Genomic DNA, 16,927 nt, shown 5'->3' on the forward strand with positions numbered 1-16,927 from the left:
ACAGGGTTTCTAAGCATGAGAAGGTTTTGATTCAAGAGAGATTCTCCATCGCTGCCTTCGAAGACAGAAGGGCCACATGACAAGGAACGCAGGCGGAATCTAGGCGCTGAGAGTGACCACGGATACACAACCAGCAAGGACGCGGGACCTCAGTCGTACACTGGCAGGGAGCTGCGTCCCATCACAGCCACAGGAGCCTGGAAGAGGACCCTGAGCTCCAGAGGAGAATGCAGTGTACCTGTCATGTTGATCTCAGCCTTAGGAGTCCTTGAACAGGGAATCCAGCCATGCTACCCCAGCCTTCAGAGCGGTGAGATTAAGTAGTGAGCGTGGCTTTAAGTCTCTAAGATCGTGGCACTGTGTGAGACAACGAGGTAAAGCTAATGAGTTCAACTATCATTAAAAACATCCATTAGGGGGGGTGGGGGGATGGGTTAGCCTGGTGATGGGTATTAAGGAGGGCACGTGCTGCATGGAGCACTGGGTGTTATACGCAAACAATGAATCATGGAACACTACATCAAAAACTAATGATGTAATGTATGGTGACTAACATAACATAATAAAAAATATATAAAAAGGGATATTGTAGACTTAGGAAAATAAAGTAAAAAACAAAATAAAACCCATTATAGAACTAATGAATAATTTAGACACATCAAAAGCAACAAAGGGGTAGATTAAAGTAAAATTATGAACATAAAAAAAAAAAATCCGTTAAAAAAAAAATGCCAGAAATGGTTTACCACTCTTAAAAGCCTGACTTTACAAGAGTCATTTTTAGGGAAACTACTTTAGTACATTTCAAGAAGATACTTGGGGACATAAAAAGTTGTTATAATTTATAACCTGCTTGAAGCACGCCGAGGACCGTCTGCATTGCCTTCTGAGTATGACAAACTCCGTTTGGTAAAAGATGTGTTTGAAAGTTTCAACGTTGTATCTTCTTGTGACTAAAGTACAAATCGTCCCACCCATAGGTTTTTACAAAGGATGGAGACCATTCACTAGTTTAAACTGCTCCGGGGCAGAAATGTCACTGTCATTTACCTCCTGTAGCAAACTAGCTCTGTGACCCTGGGCAAATTGTTTCACCTGCTGAGACTTACTTGTCCCATCTGTGAAAGAGTAATAACTATTTCATAGTATCTTGTGGTTTTGATCATTTATTGGGCTCTGGGAATACAAATAAATAACCTTGGATTCTTATTAATTAACTGGGTATTTCTACAGTCATCCATGGAAATTAAGTGCCCCTACATCATACTGCCTTCCAGGCTCAGGTACTAATCAAATATTTCAGAAGAGCAGAGGGAAAGAGCACAAATCCTGTATCTTTTTATTTTTTTAGCTTGATTATTTGGCTTGATTTTTTTAAAGTGACAGAAATTGGACTCATCTATTTGGAACATTTTTTTCCTTATAAATTGCTATGAAATTAAGAAAATAGATACAGAATTTAAAAAGCACAGAAGGATGTTTGGGTGCCCCAGCTACCCAGATCCCCTTTATGGAAGCAGTCATTTGCTATCACCTTTACTTGTGTATGCCTCATTAACTATTATATTCATATATAAGCATAGTTGTACATAAATACCTATTTTTACACACACTTGAAACAGAAGTTTCAGTGTCTCGTTTGTAAGCCTAACTCTGTCATCATCCCTGACTTTCAGAACCATTGGTCCAATGCCACGGGACACAGCTGTCCCATTGTGTGACAAAATGCTCAGTAATAAGGCGGGGACAGCATCATTTAGAGAATGTGCCCTTCCTTCACATGGTCATTATTTGTACTTCTTCTTAACCTTAAAAGTATTTTGCATTTGGGGCGCCTGGGTGGCTCAGTCGTTAAGCCTCTGCCTTCTGCTCAGGTCATGATCCCAGGGTCCTGGGCTCAAGTCCTGCATCGGGCTCCCCACTCAACGGGAAGTCTGCTTCTCCCTCTCCCGCTCCCCCTGCTTGTGTTCCCTCTCTCGCTGTGTCTCTCTCTGTCAAATAAATAAATAAATAATCTTTTTTAAAAAAAAGTATTTTGCATTTGTTGCTTTATTAAATATTTTTGATAAAAACTTCGCAGTGGTCTGATACTCTCAGAGAACAAGCCAAACATTATTACATATGTACGTTTTAAAAGGATGTGATAAATTTACCACAGGTCTCAATTCTTACCACCTGCTTCTGGTGATGGAGACCTTTGTGTATGCCTGTCTGACATTGTTTAAAATTAACAAACCCCGTAAAAGAAAAAAAAAGCTAACCATCGCTAGGGATAAGGAGCACTCTATTTTGACAGTCTCTTAAGCCTTTATAAATAACACGATTTTTTTTTTTTTTTTTTTTTTTGGTTTCCAGTCAAAAATGCATAGTAAGCTGAAGAGTTCACATACTATTTCTGGTTCAATGAGGACACATTTATTTGGAAATTATTTTCTCAACAAATCTAGTCATTTATTATAAAAATAAATTACAACTTGTTTTTATATCCGTGGAAAAAAAAAAATTGTTCCACGGAACCTGCAGGATTCCAGGATGCATTAAGACTCCTGGATTTACATTTACAGCTGACATTCCCAACTGCGTATTAATTATATGTTCCCCACCTGTGCTATCTAGGGCTCCATTTTAGAAGCCTTACTAAAAACGGGCGAGGGCAAGAAACCCTCAAAACTCTTCCACGTTAACTGGACATGACTGCATTAGGCACAATGAAAAGCCCTTCTTTGCATGGAAAAAGGCTGTGGCTGAGCAGACCCCTTCCTTCCACAGCATCCTTCTCCTCCGCATCCACTGTCTGCAGGGAGCAGAGAGGTGGTAGAAAGGCAGAGGATATTGACCCAGGAAGACACAATACCCCCGCCCTTCATTCAAGACCTCATCTAATAAAGGGAGATCACTTTACAACGTGCAGGCGGGCAGACATTACTCAGACTGTGGCTAAAATCATCAGCAAGAAAGTCTGCCAGGAATACCTCAGTGTAACATGAGGTAGTGCTGGAGAGAGAGCGAGAGAGAGCGAGAGAAAGAGAGAGAGAGTGTGTGTGTGTCTATCTGTGGCTTCAGCCACCGTATTTTCGTCTAAATAATTTTCTCTGGCGTGAGTAGGTAACAACAAGCTCTTCCTTTAAAAATGTCTCCGTTCAGAACATTGGGATAGTTCCACGTTCCGAACAGACACGGAGTGATATTAAGCACAGATGGGAAATGCCACAGGTTGCCAGGGATCAGACTCCGGTGCATTGTCATCCATCAGGAGTGACAACTCCCTCCCCACTACGGCCAGACACACCGATTTACCTTTTGCACAAATGTCAAATTAGCATTCTAGGAAAGACATAGGGGAAGGGCTATCTATGTCAGGAATCATTTTATTATGAAAGAAACCATGAATCTGGCCGCCTTCCTCCCAAACGGAACCAGAAAGCAATGTGTGCGTTACCTGAGCAGCTGTCCTTGACTTCATTGGCTCCACAAGTATTTTTTGCTCACTTTCTGGAGGTGCCAGGCACACTGCTGGATGCTGAGGATACACAAGAGTCAAGGGAGACACGCTGTCCGCCCTCCAGAAGCTTACGAGAGGGTGGAAGGAGCAGCTTAGAGATGGACTCAGATACGTAAACGACTAATGTCAAAGCCACAGTGAAAAATGAGGTTAATACAGTGCAAAGAGAAGGGGAGGAAAGCATGAGTGTGGGTGTAGGAATGTGAGTGTGTAAGTGTGTGTGAGAGACAGACAGAGACATAGTGGCCTACAGAAAGCAAAAGTCACCAAATCCACCAGCTGACATAGTCCCACTTTGTTGAAACCAAAGGATTAATTTGCCAAGCAAATTAATGAGTTAGTTGAATTTCTGGTGTGGGAGACAGAAGGCCACATCCTTCCGGGAAGTTCTATGAGGAGGGAGGGCCTTCCTGAATGCCTCTCCAAGGATGGTGAATTTTATTCTAGGAAGCACTGAGGATTTCATAAAATGCCATAACCAGGGAAATTTTACAGTAAGTGACATATGGAAAGTTCCAAAGTGGTATTTGGAAACAAACAAATATATCTGCAACACCAATACAGTGATACTGTGGTCCTCCTCTCAGGGTTTGATGTTCATTTAACATTAGCTTCCTTTTTTGCTTCTACAAAGACTGCTTTTTCCTTGTGAGTATGAAAATCAGGAAAATCAGGTTAAAATAATTAGATTGCTTCAAGAAATAGTTTCTTGACAGAGCTACCCTCGAAAATCCGAACACATGTATTTGTTTAAGAGAAAAACATACCATACATTCGAATTATCATTCTATTTGTTGGAGAGCCAAAAATCCATCTATTCTTTATAAAAATTAAATCATTTTCTCAGTAAAGACAAAATTAATAAATAGCTAATAGACAAGATAGTAGGGAATACTTATTAGCTTGTAGCATGCAAGAGCGCAGTTTTTAAATTACTACTACTGATGAAGTACTGTATGTAGAAAACTGTAGAACAATTAGAGAAGGATTTTAAGCATGAGCAGTTCCAAAACACTTTATCAATAAGAGTAATTTTTAATAATAAAAATTGATTATGCTATATTCAGAAAACGAAGAAAAGTGTGATTAATCAAAATTCCCTGGGTCCTAGGCTATATATATCTCACCAGATAGACTTATCTGTAAATTCAGTGCAATTCCAACAATAATTTTCAAGATAGAAGCTGATGAGCTGATTTTAAAATTCACATGAAACAAATATTTCAAGATTGAAAACATTCAAAAAACAACAAAAAATATGGCCCTGTACTGTCAACCATCAAGTATACTCTAAGGCTATAATAATTAAACCAATGTGACAATTTTAAAAATGGGCCAATAAGAGTCCATTTTTAGAAACAGATCCTTATCTATATAGAAATATAGTTTATTATAAAAGTAACCTTTCAAATTATTGGGAAGAGAACTAATGTTCACAAATCAGAAGAAAATGTTTAATATATATTTTAAATGTATTTTATATCTGTTTATTCAAATACAACATATTTATATGTTTTTCCCACTTTTTAATATGGTGAAATATACACAAAACTTACTAGTTTAACTGTTTATAAGCGTCTAGCTCAGTGACATTAAGCACACGCACATCATCGTGCAACCATCCCCACCATGCATCCCCAGTACTTTATCATCTCCTCAAACTGAAACTCTGTCCCCATTAAACAGTAACTCCTCATTTCTCCCCTTCCCCAGCCCCTGGTAACCACCAGGGTATTTGATTATTCTGGGTACGTCATTTAAGAGGAATAATGCAGTATTGGCTTTTGTGATTGCCTTATTTCATTTACCATAGGTTCCTCTAGGTTCATCCATGTTGCAGCAGGTTTCAGCACTTCCTTTTTTTTTTTTAAGATTTATTTATTTATTTTAGAGAGAGGGAGAGAACATGGGGGGAGGGGCAGAGGGAGAGAGAATCCTCTCAGGGGGCTCAATCCCAGGACCCTGAGATCATGACCTGAGCCGAAATCAAAAGAGTCAGCTGCTTAACTGACTGAGCCACCCAGACACCCCAAGAACTTCCTTCCTTCTTAAGGCTGGATAATATTTCAGTGTGTGTATATATATATATATATATATATATATATATATATATATATATATATATATATCTCACATTTCACTTGTGCATTCACCAGATGATGGATACTCAGGTGGCCTTCACCCCTTTGGCTCCTACCTTTTGTGAATGAATAAGACTACTGTGCACATTGGCTTTCAATTCTTTGAGGCACATAGCCAGCAGTGGACTTGCTGGGTCATATGGTCATTCTCTGACTATTCACAGATAATGTTTTATAAACATGTAACACAGAGTTGGTATCCATAACATGCAAAGACTATCTAAAAATCAAGAGGAATGCCGAAATTCCAACACAAAATAACAAAGACCTTCATCTTTGCCGATAAAACTCATTTTTGCCTGTCAAATTGGCAAAACTTAAGAGATTTATAATACTCCTTATTGTCAAAGTTGTCATAAATGGGCTCTCCTGAATACTCTGAAGAGGCTCAGTTGTTAGTCTTTTGCAGCAAGCAATTTAACAGTAGCCACCCAAATCTTAAGGATATGTTTGCTTTTATTCAGCAATCCTACCTCTAAAAATTAAACTTATAACATGATTCATATTTATATACAAAGATTTTTGGGGGCGCCTGAGTGGTGCAGTCAGTTAAGCATCCGACTCTTGGTTTTGGCTCAGGTCATGATCTCAGGGTCATGATTCCAGGGTCATGAGATTGAGCCCCACATCGGACTCTGTGCTTAAGATTCCCTCTCCCTCTGCCCCTCCCCACTGTGCACGTGCACACTCACTCTCTCTTGCCCTCCAAAATAAATTTTTTTAAAAAGATTTTTTGTGCTATTTGTGAAAGAAAAAATTTAGCCTAAATAAATAAGTAATTGATGATACAGTCACATTATGAAATGCTATGTAGCTATCAAAAAAGAATGAGTACACATGCAGGAAGATCTCCACAACATGATGAAAAGTGAAGAAAAGCAAGCAAAAAGTTTTGTGATCTTATTCATGTGACCATTTTTACATATTACATTAAAACATGTGTATATATATTTAAACTTAGATCAAATTGTTAACAGTTGCGACCTTGGCCAAGGGGGTGGGAGTGAGGAGTGAAGGACTGTTTTACCACAGGCGTACATTGTTTGAACCCTTTACAATTGGGGAATGTTAATGTGCATTGTGTTTTTACAGTGTGATGAAGAACTAATTTAGACACGATAAACTGCATATTTAAATTGCACCATCTGATGAATTTGGACAGATATGTGCACCCATAAAACCATTGCCTTAGGATAACAGGTCATAGCTAATCTTTTAACCAAGTCATTGAACTTCCAGTTTTTAAACATATAGATATGAATAAAATGACTAAGCTTCACTAATAAACACTCTCCAGAAAGAGCTGAAAAGCCCTCCTTCCCTGTGCCGTTCTCCTTACATATGCATGAGGATGAGTAGGCAGCCCCCTCAGTAATGCAATGTGCCTTCCTAACATGTGGTACGCAAACTTTCGCTTCATATCTGCTGCTTTTCCCTCATTCCTTGGGCATCTTATAAATGGCAGCCCCCAGGAGAGTCAAATAAATGGAAAGCATAGTATCTTACAGTTTAATGGATTTCAGAAATAACCTAATTTAATCCCCTGTGCGTGCACACGCATGCGCACACACACACACACACACACAAACACACACACAAAATCCCTTCTAAAATATCGCTGAGAAATAGCCATCTACACCAATGGCTCTATATGTGGATTGTTTAAGAAATTAGAACTGGAGTGACATTCCTATGACATAAATTGGGATTTTCTCAATCTCAGCACTAGTGACATTTGGAGCTTGATAATTCTTTGTTGTGGGGGACTGTCCTGTGCATTGTGGGATGATTAGCAACATCTCTGGCCTCCACTCACTAGAGGCCAGTGACACCCCTCCACCCCGCGTGGTGAAGACCAGAAATACCTCCAGAATTGCCAAGTGACAGTTGGCCCAGCTGAGAAACCCTTGTATAAACTGATGCTAAAGTTACTCATCAAAATCAATTCTTATGTGAAACATTCCCAATCATCTTCATCCATGTTTTTACCTTAATCTGCATCCGCTGTCGATACATACATGGGAAGGGCGGGGAAGTCGATTGCGCCATGTTGCCACACTAACTCAAGGGGCTGACTGTTGAGACAGAGTTCAGTATAAAACCAAAAGTAGCCTTGAAAAAAGAAGGCCAGACTGACGTCCCTCTGCTTCTCTCTGCCACTCTCGTCTAACAGAGTTTTAATGAACTAAACTGGAAAACACCAGCCCTTCCACTGTGCCTTCTTCCTTCTTTGATGTTGAGTTAATTCTAAGAGAGCAATCACAGAATTAATGAGCCATTCACACCGAACTTAAATCTAAAAGTTATCATGCGAAGACTGATGTGACATTTAATATTTTCTCAGACTCCATTCAGGAAGACAGAGGAGAATGTTATCAAATGGAGCAAAAACCTGTTTCTCATTTCCTTGAGTTATCCTTTCGAAGAATCTTTGTTTCAACAGGATTTCCATTTCTATTCTTTTCTCGACGTGTGCTTGACGCAGAAGTGATATGGATTCCTTACGTAGACTTTAACCTTCCTCCCTCAAATAAAGCCTTTTACTTTAAATCTAAACAAATGATCAATGACATACACAGAGATTTGATAAAGACATCCTTCGGTCATCACTGAAAAAATAAGAGGTGGAGGCTATCCAGTAATTTAGTGTTCTGATAATGTAGTTTCAGATTTAATGACCCAACTTAATGGCTGGAGCTTGAAAAGTTTTGATTATTTAATAGTAAGTAAAGTTCTGTGACTTCTCTGCAAACTGGAGTTTGGATTGTATTTGCAGTCATTTCCAGTTAAAGCAAAATGTAGAACCAATTTTAGAAATGTTCTCAATGAGAAATTTAATACGTTAGCACATTTTTAGTTTTATAGCTATACGTGGTCTAAATAAATAAAATTCAAAATGAAATTTAAAAAATAATAATTGAACATGAGAGACTATTAGTATTTTACATGAATATAGTGTTCATATACTCACGGAATACTGTGGAAGTCTCCAGACTAACTCCCATGTACACATTAAATTAATATATCCTTACAGCTCCCCAAATACAACTCCCCTTAGCTATGGTGACATTGGGCAAGTTGTCCAACTTCTCCAAGTTTCAATTTCCTTACATGTAAGGTGGGGATAAGAGTATAATACCTTTCTCATTGGGTGATTATGAAATTAAATATTTATTAACAGTAGTGGTAGTGTTAAGAACCATAGTTCAACATAGGATTTCATTTGAATAATATTAAATGTCTCCATGTTATGTCTAAGTAGAACCATTAAATTACCATAAGCCTTTTCTGAAAGTTATGTGAATATAAGCGTATTGTTTTATTACTATACATTATCATGTTGCAACTGTGTCTCTGTGGTAGGTTATTTGCAAAAGACTCCGCAATAATTCCCTTCCCATATCTGGGCCTTTGAGAAAGCCCCCTCTCCCAATGACACTGAGCTTAACCATATGACTTGCTTTGGCCAATGGAACAAGCAAATGTGGCATAAGCTCAGACTTAAAGAGTACCCATGTACTGGGACTGGCCCTCTTGCTGTTCTTGGGACCACTATGACCACCACCATGAGAATGAGCCCAGCTGAAATTGCACTACTGGGTATTTACCACAAAGATACAAATGTAGGGATCCGAAGGGGTACGTGCACCCCAATGTTTATAGCAGCAATGTCCACAATCGCCAAACTGTGGAAAGAGCCAAGATGTCCATCGACAGATGAATGGATAAAGAAGATGGGGTGTATATACACAATGGAATATTATGCAGCCATCAAAAGGAATGAGATCTTGCCATTTGCAACGACATGGATGGAACTGGAGGGTGTTATGCTTAGTGAAATAAGTCAATCAGAGAAAGACATGTATCCTATGACCTCACTGATATGAGGAATTCTTAATCTCAGGAAACAAACTGAGGGTTGCTGGAGTGGTGGGGGGTGGGAGGGATGGGGTGGCTGGGTGATAGACATTGGGGAGGGTATGTGCTATGGTGAGCACTGTGAATTGTGCAAGACTGTTGAATCACAGATCTGTACTTCTGAAACAAATAACGCAACATATTTTAAGAAAAAAGAAAAAGAAGAAGATAGCAGGAGAGGAAGAATGAAGGGGAGTAAGTCAGAGGGGGAGACGAACCATGAGAGACGATGGACTCTGAAAAACAAACTGAGGGTTCTAGAGGGGAGGAGGGTAGGGGGATGGGTTAGCCTGGTGATGGGTATTAAAGAGGGCACATTCTGCATGGAGCACTGGGTGTTATGCACAAACAATGAATCATGGAACACTACATCAAAAACTAATGATGTAATATATGGTGATTAACATAACAATAAAAAATTTAAAAAAAAAAAGAATGAGCCCAGCTGAGCCTACTGGATGAGAAGTGGGACATGACCCAGTGACCTCCACCGTCCCTGCCAATAGCCAGCCAACAGCCAGACGTGTGAGTGAGATCAGCAGCCCCTGGCTGATGGCAAACATGAGTGAGCCCAGCCAAAAAAAACCAGGAACAGACTCATCCCAACAAAGCCAAGCCCAAATTGCTGACCCACAGAATCGTGAACAAACACAATGATTATTCTTTCAAAGTTATCAATTTTAGACTGGTTTGTTACACAGCAAAAGTCAACTGATACAGTCCCTGTAGGCAACATAAATGAGAATAGAAAAATCCTAATTCACAATGCAGCTAATGCTCTAAATTTATAACCCTCACTAAAAATACTGACTTGCTAATGAAATATTGACAATAGCATTAATTCATCTAATAAACAGAAATCAGTCTCATTTGGTTTTATACTCAGGGGTAAACATTGGACATTGGTATAATTAGGAAAGGTAGAATCCTCTTCTCCACAGAACAATACAACAGACAAGCTTCATATTTCATGGACTAACTTCAATCAAATGAATGATGACAAATTTCAGTGTAGTGTTTAGGGATGCTGAGACCCTCTGTAGTTTTGGTAGGGGATGGGAAGTATACGCACGCCATACATTTGCAAGCCTTGCCATTGCTTAGATGGAAGATGTGTGCCCCTACGAGGTATTCCTTACTTACTTGGCACTGCCTGTCTGTCTTCAGAGCTCACACTTAAGACACATTTCTTCACTCACTGGTATCATTTATACAGTTTTGTTCGGATTATGAAGCTGTCACAAAAATATACTGTATAATTTTCCTCACTGAAAAGATACTTTGTTTTAAAGAGTAGAGCCAAGGATGTTCTGAAGTCAGTCAGCATTCTGGCCCTCCCGTTCCTGTCCTCACCAGCCTAACTCCCCCAGAACGGCCAGGCAGGACGCTACAGAAAGTGACGGTTATTGTCACAAAAATTAACAGCCAGGAAGAAGGCTCATGACGAAGCCCACTGATCTTTTTTTTTTTTTTTGAGATTTTATTCATTCATTTGTCAGAGAAAGAGAGCAAGCACAAGCAGGGGGAGCGGCAGAGGGAGAGGGAGAGGCAGGCTCCCCGCTGAGCAGGGAGCCTGATGCGGGACTCGATCCCATATCCCAGGACCCCAGGATCATGACCTGAGCCGAAGGCAGATGCTTAACCGACTGAGCCACCCAGACGTCCCAGAAGCCCACTGATTTCTGTTGGTTCACTCAGACCACATTGCCTGAGGGGTGTTTGCATACTCAATAGATGGCCAGTGCCAAGGCAAGTAAACCAGGGGGAGGGAGAACTGAAGAAACACAAAATGAAACATGGCCTGTCCACTTTGAACCACGTGCTCATTCCCTCCCCAAAGGGGCCCTTCGGTTCCAAGGTCTATTCTAACCACCCAGTGTTCTTTTCCTTCTATTGCTATTACTCTTCCGTCATTATTCCTATCTATGAGCTGACTGTCCAATCCGTTGGAATAGAAGCATCTTGGGTAAACTTTTCCCAGGTCTTCCATAGTTCCAAATAATCCCCTTAGTAATAGCTTTTATGATAATTGTTGAGTCTTCATTATGTGCCAGATAGTACGCTAGCACTTTACATAAATTAGCTCATTATCACACAGATCAATGGAACAGGATAGAGAGCCCAGAAATAAGCCCATATTTACATGGGCAATTAATCTACAACAAAGGAGGCAAGAATATACAACAGGGAAAAGACAGTCTCTTCAACAAACAGTGCCGGGAAAACCGGACAGCTATTTGTAAAAGAATGAAACTGACTACTTTCTTGCACCACATACAAAAATAAACCCAAAATGAATTAAAGACCTAAATGTTAGACCTGAAATCATAAAGCTCCTAGAAGAAAACACAAGCAGTGATTTCTCTGACCTCAAAGAAACATTTTTCTATATATGCCTCCTCAGGCAAGGGTAACAAAAACAAAATTAAACTATTGGGACAACACCAAAATAAAAAGCTTTTGCACAGTGAAGGAAACAATCAACAAAACAAAAGGGCAACCTACTGAATGGGAGAAAATATTCACACATGATATATCTAAGGTATTAATATACAAAATACATAAAAAAGGTATACTACTCAAGACCGATAAAAAATCCAATTAAAAACGGGCAGAGAGCCTAAATAATCATTTTTTCCAGAGAACACATACAGATGACAAATAATCACATGAAAAGGTATTCAACATCACTTATCATCAGGAAAATGCATTATCAAAACTACAATGAGATATCTCATTCTGACACCTGTCAGAATGTCTGGAATCAAAAAAGAAACAACAGGTGTTGGCGAGGGTGTGAGCAAAAGGGAAGCCTCATGCACTGTTGGTGGGAATGCAAACTGGTGCAGCCACTGTGGAAAACAGTATGGAGGTTCCTCAAAAAATTTAAAATAGAGCTACCTTATGATCCAGTAATTGCACTACTGGGTATTTATCCAAAGAATTCAAGAACACTAATTCAAAAAAATATATGCACCCCTATGTTTATTGCAGCATTGTTCACAAGTCAAGATATGGAGGCGACCCAAGAGTCCATCGATAGATGAATGGATAAAGAAGATGTGGTGGGTGATGGGCATTAAGGAGGGCACATGATCTGATGAGCACTGGGTGTTATACACAGCTAATGAATCACTGAACACTGCATAACAAACTAGTGATGTACTATATATTGGCTAACTGAATTTAAGTTTAGAAACAGTTGCATTCTACAAAAAAAAAAAGATGTGGTGTACATACATACAAGGGAATATTGGTCATAAAAAAGAAAGAGCTCTTAGCATGTGCGTCAACATGGATGGATCTAGAGGGTGTTACGTTCAGTGAAATAAGTCAGAGAAAGACAAATATCCTATGATTTCACTTATATGTAGAATCTAAAAAACAAATGTACAACCTAACAAAAAGCAGAAGCAGACCTATAAATACAGAGAACAAACTGATGGTTGCCAGAGGGAGTGGGGCATGGGCAAAAGGGGTGAAGGGGAGTGGGAGACACAGGCTTCCAGTTCGGGAATGAGTAAGTCACAGGATGAAAGGTACAGCACAGGGAATACAGTCTATGGTATGGTGCTATGTGGGGACAGAGGGTAGCGACACTTGTGGGGAATGCAGCATAACGTATAGAGTTGTCCAATCACTCCGTGTACACCTGAAACTAAAGTTGCATTACATCAGCTATACTTCGATGAAAAGAAAGGAAGAAAGAAATTAGCGCATGACTTAAAGCTTTATGATAATTCTAAGGTAGGTGAAATTCCCATTGCACAAATGTAAGGACTTATCTTAAAGAGGTAGAATAATTTGCCCAAAGTTACCCTCTAACTAGGTCCCGGGGCCAGTTTTAGAGTCCGAACCTTTACGGCTGCAACAGTAATGAGCTTATCCACCATGCCTCACTACCTCCCAGCATCACATGCAGTCCTTCTGTGTGCGCCAGGTGGTGGTCAAAGCCATGGGCTTAGACACTAATCTCTAGGTCAACAATTTAGTATAGTGATCTTGAGCAATCCCTTAACCTCTGTGGGTCTCAGTTTCCTTATCAATAATATCGTTTCCACTCAGAGTCCTAGAGAGATATGGGTGACATGGTATAATTAGAGGAGGGCTTAACAAATGCATTATTTACACAGGTGAAGTCGAAGTAGAGAAGAAATCGCCAGGGATAATGAAGGAGAGGGGCCAGCCAGTGATCCCTCTCTCACTCTGATTTCCTCCAGTGCCTCCCAATGGCCAAACCCATAAAACAGAGGGAAGGGAGTCCTACTGGAGTAATCCTCATGGGCCAGTCCCCTGGGGCAAACAGCAGGTGGAGAAGGGCAGAGCATGAGTCTGCGAGACCAAATGGAAGACCCCACGTCTAACGGTGCTAGTTCCTTACAGAATCTTCATGATGATGAAATGAGATAATGTCTATAACACGGCAGAAATAGTGTCTAGTACTCAAAAATGATTAGCTAGTATTATTCTAACGCATTCCTGTATTTCTCCAATCAACATTGATTGAGAACTTATTAGCTCTAGGCACTGCGAACATGAACGGTGGTGCTCCAGCGAAGCGTGCAATCCAGCCGTGCTCCATAAGGGGTAAACATCGAGTGGGGATGGCAGAAGAAGCCCTAGTTGTACCTAAAGGTGCGGTTCAGACATGTCTGGAGAAGTCTGGCAAACTGGTGTGGTAGAGAGTTTTCGCCTCTTTTTTGTAAGTGACTCTCAGGATCTTGTCAGCCAGCGGCACGCTCTGATGGGAGAAGTAGAGGCCCAGGAAGGTTCTGTCAGGGACTGAGCTCTGCCTGTCAGCAGGCAGGGGCAATAGGGAGTGCAGCACGGGGTCTGCCAAGTCAACTGATCTCCTGGCCAGACTTCCAGGACTTTGGACTGAGGCCACAATGATGCAGTTAGGGAAGTTGCAAGGAAAATGAACTAAAATTTCACAGGTGCTCCAGGCCCAAGTGGGCTTGAAATTAAGGGGAGGCATTCACCCCACTCTGCACCCCAACCATGCCTTGGCCCTGGCAGCGGTGGAGCTGGAAGGTCGGGGAGGGGTGACTGGTGGAAGGGAAGCAAGAAGCTGAGCTCCTCATTTCTCTACCCGGGGCAAGTAGCAAAGGAAACAGCAGGGGTGGGCTCTGCGGTATCCACCAAGGCAGGACTGAAGCACAATAAGAGAAATGCAACTTCCCAAGCAGGATCAATAGACCAGATGTGTCTGTGAGCTCCTGTTCATGACTTCAAGTGACTCCCAGGCATATTTGGAAGAAGTTAGCTACTACCGGAGATTAGGGCAAGGAACCAGGGAAGCTCGGTTCCTATAAATTACGATGACATAGAGAATAAAAGGGCCAAGTGCTCTAAATCGTGCATGCAGAGAATGAGCTGCAGAGGTCCTGGAGTAGGAAGCAAGGAGAGAATCGGGTAGGTTTCTTCATTTAAGCTGACTCGAAGGCAGCTTGAAAGCCAGCTAGAAAGAACTAGTATGAAAAGGGCACGAAGAGGCAGGAAGAGGGGGAGCCTGGGGAGGAAGAGCCTCGGGGTGGAGGGATCACTCTGCTAGACTCACAGGGGGGTCATGCATGTGAGTCTGGACAAGACCAAGACATCTGGTTCCATTGCTGGGGTCCTAGGACACCAGCCTCAGGAACGCGGTATTGATTCCATAAGCTACTGAATATCATCGGAGATTTCGAAGGGGGAAGATAATGGGAGCTAGGGACTTGCAGAATATACGGCACCAAAGTAAAATCAGAAGTCCGCAAAGCAAGGCAAGTCCCTCCGAGTTTACCTTAACAGCTTGTTAATAAAAAATAAATATATACATTTCTTAGGTGCCAAACACTGTCATTAATAACAAACATCACAATCACGGCTACCATTCATCGAGCTCTGGGCTCAGTGAGATGTAGGCTATTTCACACAGTCCCTTCTACTGTCCTATGGACCACATATTTTTATTTCCATTTCACAGATAAAGAAACTACAAATCAAAAGAGACGGAGCCCAAACTCACATACCTACACGGTAATGTTCCAAACCTAAATCATGTTCTTAACCACCACTGAGCCCAAAATTCTGCTGACAAACAATTAGGGGAAAATACCACTTTTACGGAACTAAAGACCATACACTCTGTATTAAAATTTTTTAAAGGTGCTAGAAGTAGTTTTAAAACTAGCCCCGAAAGCAGTCCTCATTACTGGAGGCTGCTAAGGAAGAAAAGAGCAAGAAAGAATACTTGCGAAGTCTTTAACCCAGAATAGGCATTCATTAAAATGCTCATTGATTTGCTTTAAATGAGAGTGGGTCAGGGAAGGTAGCAGAGGGATCCGTTAGCCTCTGGTCTTGCTGAGCCCCCCCATCTCACTCTCCAGATGCTGTCACACAGACCTCTTGGGTCCTTGGATTTTAAGCAGACTATTTTTCCTAAGCGCAGAATGTTTCCATACCTGCGGACGCCCTCACTCACAGTGCTGACCAACACAACCGAAACGGCTTAAATGCTGACTGCGTCCTTAGAAATAGTTCATGTCAAAGCTGTTCTATCCACTAGGCACTGCTGTGTCGCAGAGCCTGTGAATTTTTCAAGAACTGGCCATGCGTGAGAAACAGTGTTGGCTTTACCTATCAAAGGAAAAGAGTATAGAATGTGCCATTGTTCCACATTGTGTCAGTTTCATTTACTACTAAGTTAATTTTTTATTAGTATATTTAATGGCTTTATATTGTTCAATTTATGGATCTATTGCTAGATGGAGAAAGAGAGAGAATGAGAAATGATACCAATTAATAAATGTAACTTTTGTGATCCCCAATGTCATACTCAGGCAAGGATCATCAACAAGTACTAGATTGATCAAGAGGAAAATATACTTTCACAAGGACAGATCTGGGGTGCCCACACTTACCAAGTGGTCAAGCTTCGGGCTCTGACACTGGGACAGTCTGAAAAGCATCTGCCCCTGGTGTGATGCAATGTGAAGGTCACGATATCACAGTGACATAGTCTTCACAAATGGTGACACTGAACTCAGTCCAGGATCTAGACATAACCACCAGTATCTAAGACATATGAGAGATGGAGGTAAAGATACAATTTAAACAACACTGTGAAGAAACAGACAAAGCCGGAGTGGAAGGGTTCTAAAATGCCAGGGACTGGATTCTTAAAAAAGTCAATGTCATGGGGTGGGGGTAAAGGCTCGACTTTGAAGGAAAAAGTGAGGCATACTGAATGCCACTCTGTAACTTTACTGATAGTGATTCAAAAAAGTCAGTTACAGAAGACATTTGAAAATGGGCTGAATATTAAATGATTTTAGAGAACTTTACATTAATTTTCTGAAGTGTTATAAAAAGGATTGTGATTACA

The 16,927-nt window shown here is 40.8% G+C and overlaps 1 long non-coding RNA gene across 1 annotated transcript; it reads right to left on the bottom strand.

The window, feature by feature from the left end:
• Positions 1-263: 263 nt before the first annotated feature.
• On the bottom strand, positions 264-16,522 carry LOC141370335 (uncharacterized). The gene is made up of 3 exons (XR_012374264.1): positions 16,464-16,522; positions 3,440-3,520; positions 264-357 (listed from the first exon to the last, which is right to left on the bottom strand). It is a non-coding gene; the product is annotated as an uncharacterized lncRNA (long non-coding RNA).
• Positions 16,523-16,927: the final 405 nt, after the last annotated feature.

The sequence above is a fragment of the Callorhinus ursinus genome, unplaced genomic scaffold (assembly GCF_003265705.2).
Source record: "Callorhinus ursinus isolate GAN/ISIS: 27379988/994484 unplaced genomic scaffold, GSC_fseal_2.0 scaffold32, whole genome shotgun sequence".
Lineage (NCBI taxonomy): Eukaryota > Metazoa > Chordata > Mammalia > Carnivora > Otariidae > Callorhinus > Callorhinus ursinus.